The 16384-nt window shown below is 32.6% G+C and overlaps 1 protein-coding gene across 16 annotated transcripts in view; it reads right to left on the minus strand.

Moving 5' to 3' along the window:
- The window catches only part of LOC117170335 (furin-like protease 1), a 1188597-nt gene that overhangs the window by 897529 nt on the left and 274684 nt on the right, over nt 1-16384 (minus strand). The gene's annotated exons all lie outside the window — the stretch shown is intronic.

Below are 16384 nucleotides of genomic sequence, written 5' to 3' on the forward strand. Positions count from 1 at the left end.
AAATTAAATCTGTGCCCCATAACGTTTTTGACCCAGAATTATTAGTTTCTTACATGTAATAATACGTTTCTCTCGTTTAGGATTACGGTAAAAAATTTTGGTAAGCCGCTCTCCCGAGAAGTCGCGCTATTGCGCTCAGTGAGAGAACCATGAAGTAATAATAAGGATACCGATCTCCATACACACACTCTGATTGCGGTAACTGTACATTTACTCCTAGATTTAGGCCTTTTGAAGCCAATGCTCACATCGGAGGGGACATGCGCGCTGTGACTCGCTATCTCCTTTTCTCCCGAGAGAAGTGTGCGAGTGAGTGCCAGTGCTTGACAATCACAACGACAGAAATTGAGGTAATATCGATTTTTTGCAAATTTTTTTGCAAAGACTAGTCAACTTAACCGTTAGAAAATTGCGAAAGGAAAATCTAACTAGAAGAAATGGCATGTTGTGTTCCAAAGCGTCATACATCCTATTGGAACAAAAGTACATCAGGACTTTTTTTAATTTTCATGAAATAAAAACATTTGTTAGCTAATATAATACTGTCACATTATTCAATCTGCACATTTTATATCATTTAATGATTACAATGAAATCTGTATTACTTACCCATAGTTTCCAGGTCACAATTTGTTAACTTATTTCTGTACAAAAACACAGAAATAAATAAGCACTATATTGACAAACTCGTTTGACAATATTTACGGAACTATAACCTCAGTTTTTAGTTGTCATTCAAAACGGCACTCACTCGCACACTTCTCGCGGAAGAAAATGAGATAGCAAATCACAGTGCGCATGTCCCCTTCGATGTGAGGATTGGCTTCAAACGTCTAAAACTGGCAGTAAATGTACCGTTACCGCAGTGAAAACTCGAGACGCTTTGTGCAGCATGATCCGTCCCTACGGATCTATTCTTGACTTGAGACTATCCTTGTGAAACCTGCAATGTCGGTAACATTGGAGAACTTATACCTGCGTATACCTCAGAGCGAGACGAAGCCCTTGCTTATGATTCATTATTTGAAAAAATATAAAATTATAATCAAGATATTACTGAATTTCCAAAGTTATTAAAGTATTTTGAATGAATACAGCGGAAAAATATACTAATTTTACCATTTATTCCAGATCAAATAATGTGAGATTCTTTCAGAAAGGTTTTCTTTCTGCCAAACCTCTTGAAAAATAATGCAAAAATTGCAATTTCGATTATTTAATGTTTATTGATACATATATTGATAAGGCGAGCTTCTTTTGAAATCAAATTATATCCTAAACTACACTTTTAGTATTTAATAAATAAAAGGGAAGTGATTATTGAGCAATTTATCTCTTGGTAGATTTCTGTAAAAAAAGTTTTTTTTCTACGAAAACACTAGAAAAATAATGAAAAATTTGCACTTTTGTTTATTTAATTTTGATTGATATACTTTTATACTTGAGGGGCTTCTCTCGAAATTAAATTATATTCGAAACAACACTTTTCATATCAATAAAATAAAACTAATTATTAATCAATACATATTTCGGTAGATTTCGGTAAAAAAAGTGGTTTTTTCTACCAAAACAATCGAAAAATAATACAAAATTTGTACTATTGTTTATTAAATGTTGATTAATATACTTATTATATTTGGCGGGCTTTTCTCAAAATAAATTATATTCGGAACTACACTTTTAATATAACCTAAATGGAAGTGATTATTAATCAATTTATCTTTCCGTAGATTTCCGTAAAAAAGTGTTTTTTTCTACCAAAACACTCGAAAAATAATGCAAAGTTTGAACTTTTGTTAATTAAAAAATTTTTTGAATTTCAGGAATTACAAAATTGACGACAATTTAAAATTCTCCAATTTAAAAATTCCTAAATAATAAAACTTCCTATACAGCTTATGATATTACTGAATTTGAAAAAGAAGCACAATATAAAATTTACGTGATATAATTTCCGAAATAACAAAATTTCCGATACTGTAATTTTCTAATTACTACATTTTCTATTTGGAATATTTTATTTTTGTAGAATTGTCAGTCGTCCTCCTGAAGCGGATTAGGTTTTGAGATTCTAGGTGCTGAATAAAATTGCTTGACCGCGCCACGCCTCGAAGACCTGAACAGTGGCCTAAATATCACAATTTGTTCCAAAACAGCCTAGCCTTAGACCAGTGGTCAGCAAACTTTTTACTTAATTTTCAGGTATGGTCAGGCTCCACCCAACTTAATTTTTTCTACTACTTTTCGCTCTATTCGTGTACCTTAGTGTGAGTGAGCTTATTCCAACAAGGCTCGTTTGTCCACAGGCATGTCAAATTAAGCAAATCTTTCAATTTTTATTTTCTCAACTAGCGATTTGAAAATAGCATCATCAGCATCTACGATTTTTTCCGATTCCAAGAGCGTGCCGACTACTGCCTTAGATTTTCAGAGATGATCATTTTTAATCGATTTTAATTTTTCTAAAAATACATTTGACTAAATTCCAAAGAGAATTGCGAGAGCCGATTCTTAGTTTCATTTTGTTACAATTCTGTGTTTACAAATAAACTGAAAAAGGGAATTTTTATAACTTTATTTTTTATTTTTACATAAACAATCGGAATAAGCCCAGAATCAACCGAAATCAGTTAAATAGCATGTAATTCATCAAACTTATTCATTGAATGTTCCAAACAATTATTAGAAATTAATTTAAAAGTTGGTGGTTCTACAATTGAAAACGAAATTCAACAAATTTACGTTGTATTTCACCGTTATTGAAGCACTATTCGACATATATTTTGTTATCAATAAAAAGACTTTAAATTTATATAACAGTTATTTTCCATCAGAAAACTTTGTTCTACTAATATATTTGTTAATTTTATAAATAAATTATATAAATAAATGCACTATTTGGTCATTTTTTCACATAAATACACTCTGCTTTCACCACCGCGAACTTCAAAAGTTTTAATCGTGAGGTTTTATTCAGTGATGGCCATCTACCAAGTAAGTTACAAATTTTAGCCCCCCTTCCCCCTTCGTGTAAGTAACGTAGCCGTTGGCGAAACACGGTATTCAACTTTGTAAATTCTTTCAAATAAATTTAATGTAGATAACATATTGAATTAAATATGAATTACTCTCAATTCCTGACATATAAAGTCGCAATATATTGCATCATCAACAAATTAGTTGAATTTTCAACCAAAAAAGATTTGCCATCCATAGAGATGAATCTTAAACATAAAAAATTTATAATTTTTAACCAAGCAGTTGCATTAACAACGAAAAAGATGAACATTCCAGCGAAGCGATGAGTTTCAAAAGAAATATAGATTTAATCAAATAGTAAGATTTTCATGCCAGAAAATGCATTTTTTCGAAGAATTTACAACCATTAAGTTTGTAACCTAAGGGGTCGATTATTTTGGAAAACAGTAGATTTTCTAATCCAAAAAGATGCTCTTTTAATAGTCAAATTGTCAACCAATAAAATGTGAATGATTGAATTTTTATATAAAAACTCTGAGAAATAAAGGTAACTTTGACAAAAAAAGTAATTTTTCAAAAAAATTGTACAATTTTCAAAAGATGAATTTTCGACTAAGAGGATTAATTTTTTATTAAAAAATATCAATTTGTAACTTATCCAATATACAGTATAAAGTTTTAACCAAAGGTGGCATATTTAAATTTTCAGTTGAAAAAACTAATTTTTCGACAAAAAAGTTAAATTTTCAATAAAATAGTTGACGTTTCAAGCAGAAAAATTGAATTGTCTACAAAACAGTAGAATGTTTAACATAAAAGTTTATTTACAAGCAAATAGGCGAACTTGCAACTGTAATTATAAACAAACTGTCTACACGTACCAAAAGATCCAGCTATACGCACCAAAGTTTCGGTACAAATAACCCTTTTTTCATATTCCCCTATATTTTTGCCAAAACAATCTAGCTACTTGTCCCGAAATTTCGGTAAACAAAGTGTATACACTGTCGGTTCCGCAGTAAAAAAAATTACCGGTACGAACAATTTTTTTTACCGTTTTTTTTTCAAAGCATATTTCCAGCGAGGTAGCAGCTGAGGGTGCGTATTCATGGAATAAGGAATTCATGGAATTCAAATTTGTCTAATTTTTCTTGAACATCTAGTGGGTAAGCTGGAAGGAGATCCTGTGACTGGCTACATTACGTGGCAGGTCAGAGGAGGCGGAGTGAGACCTTATGTTATACTTTGTTATGGGGGGGGGGGTCCTTCACTCTTGAACGCAATTTTTGAAAAACTTTCTTCTGAAGGTTATTTTTTTAGCTATAAATTGTATTATTTGTTGGAAAATGTAATGATTTTTTTGAAAAAAGATATCGTTTTTGGATGCACATTAAACTGTTTTGTCAAAAATTCTTCTTTTCAGGATAAAAATTCAATTTTTTTAACAGAACATTAACCTTATGTTCACAATTCATATTTAAAAATTCGTCCTTTTTATCCAAAAATTCATCTGTTCGAGTAGAATTTTCATTTTTCTTGGACAACAATGCACCTTCTTGGTTGAAAATATAACAATGTTGGTAAAAAGTCAGACTTTTTGGTTTCAACTTTAAGAGAAAATTCATCTTTTTTGAGAAAAACGCAAAACTATTTGGTATGAGATAATTCAACTATTTTGTTAAAAATTCATCCGTTTTCGTGTAAAAAACTATTTTTTTTATTAAAAATCCTTTTTCCGTAGAAAGTGCTTTTAGGTTAAAAATCCATATGTTGATTTTAAAAAGGCAACTGAACTCTTTTCGAACAGAAAAATGAACTATTTTTTGGACAATTTATCTTCTTGTTTAAAAAATTTATTTATTATGGTAGAGATTTCATTTTTTGATTAAAATGCAACTTTGAGGTTCAAAATTGTTCTTCTTTGCTTGAGTATTCAACTATTTTGCTTAAAATACTTCGCCTGCGTATAGTCCCACCGAGAGGTCGGGGAACCAGGGAACCCCCCCACGGTCGGTTCAGGTCAGGTACAGGAGGGGGGAGGCCGTGGCTTCGACTGCCGTCGGAGGCTGGAGTTCGCACAGGGGGTTATCTTCCTTGAGTTGGTTCCGGGGAACGAGAGCAGCAGCGGAGACACGGGTAAGCCGGTCAGGAGCACCTAACGCCGACGTACCCTACACTCGAAGGGCAGCCACGGGGCACCCGTCGACCGCCGACCAAGTCGGCTACGAGGAGCGGGATCAGGAGGAGCGGAGCCGCAGGTTGGCCGGTCAGGGGCACCTGACGCCTGCGTACCCTACACTCGAAGGGCGGCCACGGGGGAACCCGTCGACCGCCGACCAAGTCGGCTACGAGGAGCGGAATCAGGAGGACACCAGGAGGCGATGAAGGTTGCCTGGTCGCTTGCTGGGAGTGTAGGACGGCCAGAGGAGCTGCACCGGGTGAGAGATCCCCGATGTTACTCGGTTCACCGCACCCGACGAACTCCCTGTTCTGTGTCGCGCAGCTGGGTATATAGCCAGTATCTGCGCGGCGCGTCGGCGCACTGGATGGTGGTGAGTGGAAGGGAGCAACATCGGTGGACCTGCGTGCGCGGGGGCCTGTGTGCTATGTAACGGTTTGTTACAAGTTTTTTTATTTAACTGCTAGGGTATGATATCACTTTCAAATAAGTAGAGGAAGCGTGCATAGCATCTATATTATGTACGAGGTGTGTTCAAAAAATAAGGTGACTTTATGGTTTTCTCAAAAAATATTCATTTATTCCTCAATATTTATGTTGTCCCCTTCAAAGTAATCCCCCTTAGATATAATACACTTGTGCCAACGCTTTTTCCAATCATCGAAGCACTTCTGATAATCATTTTGTGGTATAGCCTTGAGTTCTTTCAGCGATGCAGTTTTTATCTCTTCAATCGTTGAAAATCGATGTCCTTTCATGGGTCTCTTCAGTTTTGTGAAAAGAAAAAAGTCACTGGGGGTCAAATCCGGTGAATATAGAGGCTGTGGCATGACTGTGGTGCTGTTTTTGGTCAGAAAATCTTTCAAAAGCAACGATGAATGAGCAGGTGCATTATCGTGATGCAAAAACCACGAATTGTTTTTCCAAAGTTAAGCACATTTTTGCGAAAAGATAGCATGGCATCAGCCAGCCGATATGTCAACATCTTCAACAACTTCTCTGGTGGTAATTCGGCGATTTTTCAACACCATTTCTTCCACTGCTTGAACGTTTTCATCTGTTGTTGACGTGCTGGGACGTCCAGAGCGAGGTTCGTCTTCTACATCCTCTCGGCCTTCTTGGAGCAACTTGTACCACTTATACACAGTTTCCTTACTCAGAGTAGACTCACTGTATGCAACTCTCAATACTTCAAGAGTTTTAGAGCACTGGATTCCATTTTTCACACAAAATTTAATGCAAACTCTTTGCTCCATTTTTTTCGAAAGAAGAAAATCGCCGAGCACACCAAACGCTTCTAACCTTTTACGCCTCTGTCAGAAAAACAACACGAGCTATATAGTCAAAACTGTGAACATATGATCGTGACGAGTGTACCAAAACAACAAAACAAAAAATTTAAAACTTGAATATACGTAGCCCGCGAAAATTGAAAAGTCACCATACTTTTTGAACACACCTCGTATATTACTGTGGGATTGCGGGTATACCTCAGAGATTTTTGAAGGAGAATAGTATGATATCTGACGATGAGACCTGCGGTATATGTTTTTCACACTTATTGCACATCATTTTCTTTAGATATTTTTTCCATATTTTTTAGGGATTCGGGTTGATTCATTGAAATAATTTGTGAGTGTTTTGGGAAGGCCAAAAATAGCATGAAATTTGGATATTCTTAAATTTAGACTGGGTGCGTAAGTTATTTAGGGATAATTTTGGGGAGACAGGAGTTGTTGTTGAAAAATAATTTCTTGCACATTTTGAGAGCCTAAAAAAGACCAAAATTCTGGCGCTGTAGATTTTTTAATTTGCTCTAATGGAATTGTTGTCGGAAAGTAGCTATGCATTCTCCTCGGCAATATTTCAGGCGTTTTTTTCATTTTTAGAAAAAAATTAATTATTTAAACAATTATATTGTTTATAATTTAAAAAATTTATTTAACAATTGTGATGAACAATTCAGAGTTTTTAAGTGAAAAATAACATACCTTGAAGTATCATGAATGAAAAAAAATTTTGAACAATGCAAATAAGTTAGTTTCTGTAAAGGCTGGACACAACACTCCTGTTTAGTCAGCTACGTGAGGGTAAGTCTAGTGGAAAGGCTTAGTAGAACAGGTAGGTGGCAATGAAATGAATACTGCCCCATTTAACTACCTTTATTATTCAAACGGGGACAGTGGTCCCTTAAGATTCATAAATTTTCTATCCATTATTATGCTTAATCGGTGGAAAAATCACACGTCACACTATATTCATTATTTACAGCCTTCTTTAAGTAAAAATATCCAGTAGACATCTGTATATATCTTATATCACAAAAGATTTACTTCTGAAGATTATAATTTTGTTTAAGTTGGGTTTTGGGGAATTTTTCATCTGATCATAAAATTAAATTTTCGTTCAAGTAGGGTATTAGGGAATTTTTAATTTCTCCAGGAAATGCTCATGTTTTACAATAGAAACATTGAATAGGTTTTTAGAATTTGAAAGTTCACATTTAAGGGGAGATAGTCATAAATTCGTTAAACAAATTTTGTTGCAAAAAAGTTGTATGTAGAGGTGGTGCAAGCCTCATGGAGTTTGACACGTATTTTCAATAACTAAAAAAGCGTTTTTTTTTAAATCATTCAAGTCGGATTCGTCAAATTGGGGAAATTCTCTGTAATATTCATTATTTTTTCGATAATGAAAAATTAAGCCAATTAATCTATTTTATAAGTAGATATTGCAAAAATGGTATAAATTTACATGTTTTCTAAAATGTATAATAACTTTCGAGATAATCAATAATTTTCAATGTTCGTGGGTTCATTTTAAAGCTATTTTTTTCACCGTATCACAGCAGCTAATAGTATAAATCTTTAAAAATTTCTTACGACATTGCAAGAAGTTGAATTACCAATGACAAATTTGTGAAAATTGCAAATATTTTTTTTTCCGTAACAAAATATTTTTGTAGAATAGATGAAACATATAATCATGACATTTCTATGTAAGTTTAAAAATGTATAAAGTGGTTTATGATTTGTTCAGAATTGCAGATAAAATTTTTTCAAAAGTTTCTAGCTTTTTTGTTACAAATTCAAGCTCTTGCAATTTCATAAGAAAATTCTCAAGAATTCTACTCATAGGCTGCTGTAAGACGGTGGAAAAAAAGCTACAAAATTCTCCCAATAAGATTGAAAAGTGTTGACTATTTCGAAATTTATTAAGGTTATTAAACATCAAAAGATGGTTGTAACCAATATAAATATGTTTAAACTATCATTTTTCTTAACTTCTATCTATTATTACCTCACTCAGTAAAAAGTGGATAAAATGTTGTCAATTTTAGCAATTTGTATTTGAAAAGCCCTAAATACGCGAAAAACCCATTTTTCACGCATGCGGTTCTTTGGGAAGTCTACAAAAAACAGAGCTATGGGGATTGTATTTAATAATAATATAGCGATAGGAATAATATATAGTCTAGTTGCAACGGCTAAAATTCATATAAATGAGATAAAACGATGATCATGGATTCGCCTCACTAAGCCGAACTGCTGCCGTCCATCGTCTTCAGGAGGATTGTGGTCCGTATGTCCTTTGTACGTATGAAGGACTAAAATGCGCAATATATAACTTTCTTCATTCACCACTGAGTAATTTATAGTTAGAATATCCAAAATCTGCAAATGATAACGATTCCAATGATATACTATTTTACTTACAATTTTGAAAATCAAATAATAAATTTTCAAGCTTATATGAAATTTACTTACTATCGGCGGGAAAATGATAGGCATCTGCCTTTGAAGGTTAAAAACTCACCAAAAAAAAACGTGGCACACTAGCAAAATAGTCACATGAAAGCTGAAAGTGTTCGACGTAAATGGGCTTGAAGATTTCAATGCAAAAAAATGTGTGCATTGCAGACTAATATTTAAAAAAAAAAGTATTTTCGGATACATTTAAGAACAGTCAAGTTTTCGAGGATTATTTTTTAAACAAGGGGCGTTGGGAAAAATGTCCAAAAATTCATGAAAATGATGAAAACTGTTATGAACCAATCGCAGTTGAGGAATTTGAAGAATAATAGAAATTATTGCTTAAAAGTACAAAAACTAACAACTATATTATCTTTATTTCTAATAAAGATATTAAAGCGATTAAAGCCGCAAGCTGTAACGGATAGGCTTTGTAATTATTTTCAAACACCTGGAAGTGTATTATAATCTTTTTTTTTTTGAAAATCACGATTTTTTTAGACATTTTTGTTCTTGTTGAAAAACAAGTGTCAGAAAGCGGGGGGTGGGGCTTTTTTACTGCCGACAGCTGGTACCTTTCTCCGACCATTGGTTCTGAGGCCTTGGGTCCGAAAGAGCCTGCCCGTTACTATTTGCAATTTGAATGACTCTAATATGTTTATTGAAATTGAAGATAATGTAGTTGTACATTTTTGTACTTTTAAGCAGCAATTTCTATTATTCCTCAAATTCCTCAACTGTAACTGGTTCAAAACAGTTTTCTTCATACTCATGAATTTTTTCAAATTTTGCCCATTGCCCTTTGTATAAGAAATAATGCTCTAAACTTGACTCTTCTTAAATGTACCCAAAAAACATTTACATTTTTTGTTTTACTGCGCTAGCATTGTTATTTGGCCGAGTTGTAGAGCATTAGAGGGAAATGCTAATCGTTTTATCGCCAATAGTAACTTCATAAATTCCGGATTCCGTAAATTTACTGTATTTTCCAAAGTAGCGCATTTCTAAAAATTATCCTTAAATAATTTTGCACTCCCAGTCTAGGAGTGTTAAGAATGTCATTCCTAATTTCATTAGAAAGCTCATTGACAAACATCGTACATTCTTTTTACTGCTTTACGAATTCATCTATAACAGTTGATTAAAAAATAGTATTTTATCACGAAAAAGCCGATTTTAAAGAATTGTCATGGTTTCCATCTCGAGAGTGTCTCTATGAACTTCAGAAAACAGCTGAATTTTTGACCAAGCAAGATTTTCACTCAATAAAGAAAATAATCTTGGTATATTTTCAAAACTCCTAAGTATATCTTAAATTTACTCGATTTTTGTTCAAATTAAGAATTCGTTGAAAATTTATTTCTGCAGTTGACAATTACTGATTTTTAAATATCAAAATAAACGTATGCATCTTGTAAAAAATAAATCTTGTTGGTAGACGATTCATATTTTTGAGTAAACATTCAACTGTTTGGTTTAAAAATTGTTTTTTGTTATAAATCTATTTTCGTGGTTGAAGACTTATCATTTTAGTAAAAAATCATTTTTTTCTTTAAAGTCTTCCTATTATGCTCGAAATTCGCTTTTATTGAATGAAAAATAAGTGTAAAACGTCTAGACTGTCTCAATTGTAAATATTATTTTCGAAAGTAAGAATAATTAATTTTCGTTTTATAAATGTCTGTAATTAGATTTAATAATGAAACTTTTGAGATTGACTCCAAGAGAGTCTTTTTAATTGTGGTTCTTCCATATTAAAATATGATTTTAAATTAACGTTCATAAGCAAACTAGTAGAGCAGTATAAAGAATGTATGATGTTTGTTCAGGCTATTTCAATTGAAGCTAGGAATGGCGCTATTTAATATTCATACTTCTGGAATGGGGGAGGGGGTGGAAAATTATTTAATGATAATTTGGAGAAATGCGGTTGTTTGAAAAATAAAAAAAGTTTATTTTTTGATTTTCTAATTTGTAAGTCAAATAACATCTTCTTCGAATCGGTTAATTTCGCAGATTTCAAATATTATAATTACAAAGTAGAAAGTACTGAATTAAAAAAAGTTTTAAATTACGCATCTTAGTCTATCTTACATGCAAAGGACCCCCGCTAACCCGATGGGATCGACAACAATAGTTCGGCAGAGTGAGGCGAAGGGCAGTATCCATTTCTTCGCGGTGTACCTACTCATATCGCACGAATCGCAGCTCATATCGTTGGAATCGCAAATAAACATAGATTCTGCATATAATATTTTTAATTTGCTGATTTCAAAACTATAACATTTTTATTTATCGCATTTTATGCCTTATTAGGACAAAGGGGCCCTCTGCTGGCAAAGCCCCGCATAGCAATCTCGTCCAGTCAGGGACGTGAGGAGAAGTCGAGTGGAGAGGGTAAGACGAGCAGGTACACCGCGATGAAATGGAAATCGCCCGAGGCGAAGCCATGGTCAGGGTTCGCAGGTAAGCCAGAGCGGAATTGACCATTGTCCTGCGTAAACTCCTTGTCGGATTTCGCCATGCTGAATAGTGTGAGGGCATGTTTGGAGCAATAAACAAATCTGGCTCCAGTCATTGAAAAGCCATCTGCCCTAAAATAAGACCTTTTGGCACGTGTGGAACGTCTACTTTAAATCTTGTCATCCCTATCTCGCCTCTCATTTATGAATGGGTACACCTGTGAACTGGAGATTAGTATCTATTGTTCCTATTATGTCTTTCTACTTATTTGCAGATGCCAATTCTTAGATTAAAATTCTTACTTTGCACTTTGAAAATGTAACTGCTTTACAGAAAATTGGTTGTCTCAACTTGAAAATTCATCAATCTGGTTCTTTTTTTTCAGTATAAAACTTTGTTCTTTAGAAATTATCCTCATTTGTCAAAATAAAATCTTTTTGTTTATTGAAAATATACCTGTCTCTTGGAAATTAAGTCATTTTGATTAATGATTCATCAACATTTTTTTAAATTTGTTGTTTGTTTGCAAATACAGTTTTTTTTTATTTAAAATGTAAATATTCCATTTTCCGATGAAACTGGATCTTCTTTGCTTGAAACTTCATTTTTTTGTGAAAAATTAATCTTCGTGCTTGGAGATTGATTATTTTATTTAAAGATTTGACGTTGGTTAGAAAAAACATATAACTCTTTGATGTCAACTTAATTTTGATATTCTTGAAGAATATTTTTTTTGACTGGAAATTTAACTATTCAACTTTTTTTTGACAATTTGTTTTTACATTGAAAAATATAACTATTTTCTGCATAATCTACCTACTTTTCTGTTTTTTTTTAATTTGTCTTAAAATTTGTAATTTGAAAATTCATGTGCCCTGAAGAAATCTTATATTTTTGGCTCGAAAATTTAAGAATTCTGTGAAAAATAATCCTGTTTTGGTATAAATTCAGCTACTTGGCTGTCAATTAATTTTTCCATTGCAAATTCTTATTTTAAAGTTGGCTAGGTTCCAGTATTGGGTAAAAAATTCATACCTTTAGTTGAAAGCATAAAATATTTTTACCCGAAATATTAGGAATTGAAATTGCTGCTTATTTAATTTCAAATCTTGAAATTAATTTGGAACGCAATTCTTACGCAAACCTTTTACAATTAAGACTCAAAACATCCACCACTGTAATTTTGTGATTGTGAATTCTCTTTTGTTAAAAGAACTTAGCTCGAGGGTTTGAGATTACCTACGGCACGCGACTGACGGCAATCGCACTCCGAGCTCGGTCTTTGCATTTCTCCCGCATTCATGGACACACCTTTTAAAATCAAAGGTCAACGGGCCGAAAACTGTAATTTTGTGATTTTGAACTCTCTTTTGTTAAAGCTCTTTCGGCTTTAACGAACACATTCTCATCACGTATCTCGTACTTGGCACTCGATTTTGTCCAAAATGTCAACTTTTCTGCATTATATACAACACTTTTATATCAAATATGATACATTCTTTATGTAACTCTGCCTGGGATTGATCATTAAAAAATTGCAAAATAAAGAGCAAATTGTATTTATCATGATTATTTTTATATTTGTTTCTTATTTTTCTTTAAATTGTATTCTAAGCTGCGCTGAAACATGTATCATTGTGATAAATTTATACCATTACAATTCATAATATGCATAAAAATTAAATCATACTAATTCTTATTTCCTTGTTTTTATCATTTTTAAAATTTTTAATCTTGTTTTTTACAATTAAATAAAAACTACTGCGCATCTGCATAGGTTCTAATAAAGGTACATATATAGGGTTCTATATAGGATCCTATGTCCTCTTTCGTCTTTTCTGTCCTTTTTCCAAAAATTTTATTTTTAAATTTTTAATCTTATTTTTTACAATTGAAACAAAATCTACTCGTCCTATCTAAAAATGATTAATAATAAATTTATAGATCTTTTCAGGCGAACATGTTTTGCATGTCATTTGTACCTTGTGTCGTTTGTTCAGAAAAATTTAATATTTTTATTTTGAATGTTATTCTTTACGTCCAATGCCAAAACTACGTATCTTATCAAAAATTATAGCTCTTTTTTGGATGAACAAGTTTTGTCATATTTTTTTCGTAGCTTGTGTCGCTAGTCCAAAAAATTTTTATTTTTTATTTTTGGTATAGTTTTTTACGACTAAAACAAAATCTATGCGTCCTATCGAAAAATGATTTATTAGAAATTTGTAGGTCTTTCCAGGGTACGCAATTTCAGCTCATTCATTTTTTCGTATCTTGCATAGTTGGATCAAAAAATGGAATTTTTGGATTTTTCATTATTTTGGTACGATGAAATTGAGAATTTCCAAATTTTCGACCAAATTAAAAAAGTTGTTATGATCATCTTGTATGACCTCCAAAATTCAACGTTTTTCTTATCTTCACCTTTTTCATATCATGCGTTTTTTGGCTTAAAATGTTCATTTTAGTTTCTTTTTTCGGATTTTGAAAATGCTTTAACTCTGATAATTTTCTTTTTACAGAAAAAAGTTATACAGGTACATTGTTTGAGTTTCTGAGTATTATGAAGAACCGTACATGGAATTCTGAAATTTAAAAAAATTTGGTTTCAACAAGTTTTAATACGATCAAATTTTGAATTTTCCACTTTTCGATTAAATTAAAAAAAGTGTTATGATCACCTTGTAGGGCTTTCAAAAATCAACGTTTTTCTTTTCTTGAATTTTTTTCATAGCATGCGTTGTTTGGCTTGAAATGTGAATTTTAGTTCGTTTTTTTGGATTTTGAAAATGCTCTAACTCTGATAATGTTCTTTTTATAGAAAAAAATCATTAGGATAAATTGTTTGAGTTTCTGAATGCTATGAATAACCGTTCATAGAATTTTCAAATCTTGAAAAAATGTGGTTTAAAACATTTTGAAAACGTGCTCACATTTTGAATTTTGATCCAAAAAAACTGGGTTACGAACTTGTTCTTTCTTTTTAGACCTTAAAAAAGTGTGCCAAAGCAGAATCCAATCTGATAAATGTTTTGAAAGTTATCGTGCCTACAGAATACAGACTACAGACAGACAAACACCTTCGTAAAAATCGTTTTTTCTGACTCAGTGGGTCTCAAAACATAGAGATTTGATGAAAACCGACAAAGTGAAATTTCACATAAAACTAATACCTTCCCATTAGAATGAGAATGTAAAAAGACCATTACATACGAAATTGCTCTGACTTCGATTATATGAACAGCAACACATTATTAAATTGAACAAAATTTAATTAAATTGTCGAGTTGGAGGAATATGAAACTTTCAAATGTTTTAGATTTAAGCTTTACGATTTTTCACCGTGATAAATTGCAAAATTACCCAAAAAAACGTGTTTTTTTCATAAAATCAGATTTTGTGAGCGCATAGAAGATTTATAAACACAATTTTATAATTTAATTTTTGTCTTATTGGATGCGAATACATTATTTGATATTTCACGCGCATATTGTGTAGACGAGATATTTGTCAATTTGCTATATTTCCCTTCAGCTGAGCAGGTAAGCCGAGAAACATGGTTTGATAAAAATGGTTGAATATTGTCTGTCTCTCTCGTTGCTAAGTTTCTCTTTCTAACAGGTCAAAAACTTTACCAACCGAATCCTACCAATTTTCGGATATGAGGTTGTCTTCATACTTGCCAGGGGGCACTAGACTGTATTTCCGATTTTCTTATAGATGCCACTGCAGTCATTGCCGTGCTCAGCTAAACCTACCTTTCGCCTTAAGTGCAACATTTCTCCCTCTGGTGGAGAGAGCAGCCCGTCCAGAAATGTTGGTGGAGCGCCGATCGGCCCAGATATAGCCCCTTTATTGTTTTATGTCTATAATTAGTAAGATTTAAAAAGTTTTTTTCTTAATATTTTTTTCATACTTTGTGTTTTAAAAAACTTCAATTTTTTAATATTCTCCGTCATTGAACTGTTCGTATTGATTGAATTTATGGTTGGGAGTTTGCATTTCAGAGAAAACTATTATGTTTTAAAAAATAATGTTCAAATTTAGAACTATTACACACACACACACACATTCATAAATGAATTTTCATTATAAATGTTTTTGAATCTTTTTAATATTAATACTAATCTGGAAATTCATATATTTTGTATAAAGTAAGTTGACGTACAACTTTAGGAATGGAAATGATTTTCGTGCAGTTCGAGAGGAACAAATTAAGTCAGACGTCCCTAATCCCCAAACTCACTGATTTCGCAGTGTATGACATTCGACCTTGACAATATAAATATCTGAAGAATCTTAAAAATACATATTGTTGTTATCATTTTATAATTTTAATAATTTTTGCATACAATTTAAGTCGAACTACTAAACATTTTGCAATATTTCTGTAATTTTTCATATTTATCGTATTTTTCCTCAACAACTATCAGTCGTAGGGTATGAACATATTCAACATAAAATGTGTGTTATTGAAAGATGTACAACATATTTGTGATCAACGCGTCAAAATAAGTAGGTATACGAAGTTTTGCATTAATCGGAGGTAAGCTCTTTTCGGAAGTTTATCCTCGTCTTCATTGCGGATATAATAAATCTCACTAACAATTCTGTGCTTCCGAACTCGCAATGTACTTTTTGCTTTTGGCTTTTTAAGTTCGATGTAAACAAAACGATATCACGACGACAACAGAAAACTTGACATAATAATGTCTAACGTAACCCAACCCGACGTGATTCCGACGCGACCCACACCATCTGCCCCTTTATGGCCACATGTGGAAAATCCGATCGAGTCCAGATCGGAACTTTGGAATAAGTTGGGCAATTTCTGCACGGGAGTAAGACCAATCTGAGGCGATGCTGCAACGATTTTTCCTACACGTGCTCACGCTACAGTTTGAAATTTTCGTGTATGATTTTATTATTTTTAGCTAAAAATGGACATATTTTTTGAAAAGTACGGATTTGACGATATCCAAAAACCTTAATAGTTTATTATCTTACTTTT

This window comes from Belonocnema kinseyi, chromosome 3 (assembly GCF_010883055.1).
Source record: "Belonocnema kinseyi isolate 2016_QV_RU_SX_M_011 chromosome 3, B_treatae_v1, whole genome shotgun sequence".
In the NCBI taxonomy this organism is placed as follows: domain Eukaryota; kingdom Metazoa; phylum Arthropoda; class Insecta; order Hymenoptera; family Cynipidae; genus Belonocnema; species Belonocnema kinseyi.